Genomic DNA, 1136 nt, shown 5'->3' with positions numbered 1-1136 from the left:
GTGTAAGTTAACAATATAATTTTTTAAAGATACTGACTTAAAGTTGATAAAGATTATATTCACTAATGAATTAGGACAGGCCTTAAGAAGAGGTGTCCCCGTGCTTGCTTCAGCAGCACATACACTAAAATTGGAACCATACAGAGAAGATTAGCATGGCCCCTGCACAAGGATGGCATGCAAACTCGTGAAGCATTACAGATTTTGAGAATGATGATGGCAAAAAATGTATAAATGTGTTTGACACATGGATAGATTGTGATGAGTTGTACAAAACCCCAATAAAGTTATATATACATAAAGATCAGGTGTCCCCAATGACCCAGGATTCAACATTGTAGGAAAGATTGTGTAGTTGAGTGCTGGGAAATTGTGGTTTTGCAGAAGTTTTCAAATTTAACCAACACAGAAGTGTTGTAAATTTTCTCTTTGTTTTTTTGCCCCCTGCCTTGTCATAACAGTATTTCGTCAAACAATGATGTTACATGCCTAGTAATTTACCAGGTTTCAAAATTTTTTTGTAGTTGATATCAAAAAGAAAGAACAAAGATTGAAGATAGAAGATTAATTGGAAAATGGATCCTCTATGTTCAGGAATCCTGGTTGCTTATTAGTTATGTGTTTGGCTAATAACTGCAGAGCTTGCAGTTCAAAATCACCAGCTGTTCCACAGGAGAACGAAAAGGCTTTCTAAGTCCATAAAGTGTTACAGCCTTGGTAACCGCAGGGGAAGTTCTTCCCCGTTAGTGTCACTGTGAGTCTGAATCTACTTGATAGCAGTGAGCCTGAAGTGCTTATTTGTCTTTTTGTAAAAGTATCACTTAATTATGGAAATGTACTTGTTTGGGCCAGGTCTGGACCATGCAGCTGCTTCCCGCAGTTCTCCTGAAAGATAGCCTGCTGGACAGTGTGGCACTTCTACTAACCCCCCACCATCCCCACCCCCGCCAGCCTCTCAAGGCCAGAGCTGGACTGTGCAGGCCCTGCCTCCAGCGTTCCAAGGAGCTTATCTCTCCGGGCCGGGTCTGTACAGCCCTTCCCTCAGTGTTCCCGATGATCTACTCACAGACCACATCCAGACTCAGAACCTGCAACTGCAGCACCAGAAACCTTCCTTCCCTTATCAGCACATATAT

General features: G+C 41.9%; 1 non-coding gene across 1 annotated transcript; it reads left to right on the top strand.

Moving 5' to 3' along the window:
* Window positions 1-100: 100 nt before the first annotated feature.
* On the top strand, window positions 101-207 carry LOC115873821. The gene has a single exon (XR_004048606.1). It is a non-coding gene; the product is annotated as a U6 spliceosomal RNA (small nuclear RNA).
* The last annotated feature ends 929 nt before the right edge of the window (window positions 208-1136 follow it).

This window comes from Echinops telfairi, unplaced genomic scaffold (genome assembly GCF_000313985.2).
Source record: "Echinops telfairi isolate 266 unplaced genomic scaffold, ASM31398v2 ScPeMD7_7469;HRSCAF=8507_1, whole genome shotgun sequence".
Classification (NCBI taxonomy): Eukaryota; Metazoa; Chordata; class Mammalia; order Afrosoricida; family Tenrecidae; genus Echinops; species Echinops telfairi.
The sequence above is the reverse complement of the archived record's forward strand: the minus strand, read 5'-3'. Positions and strand labels throughout refer to the sequence as shown.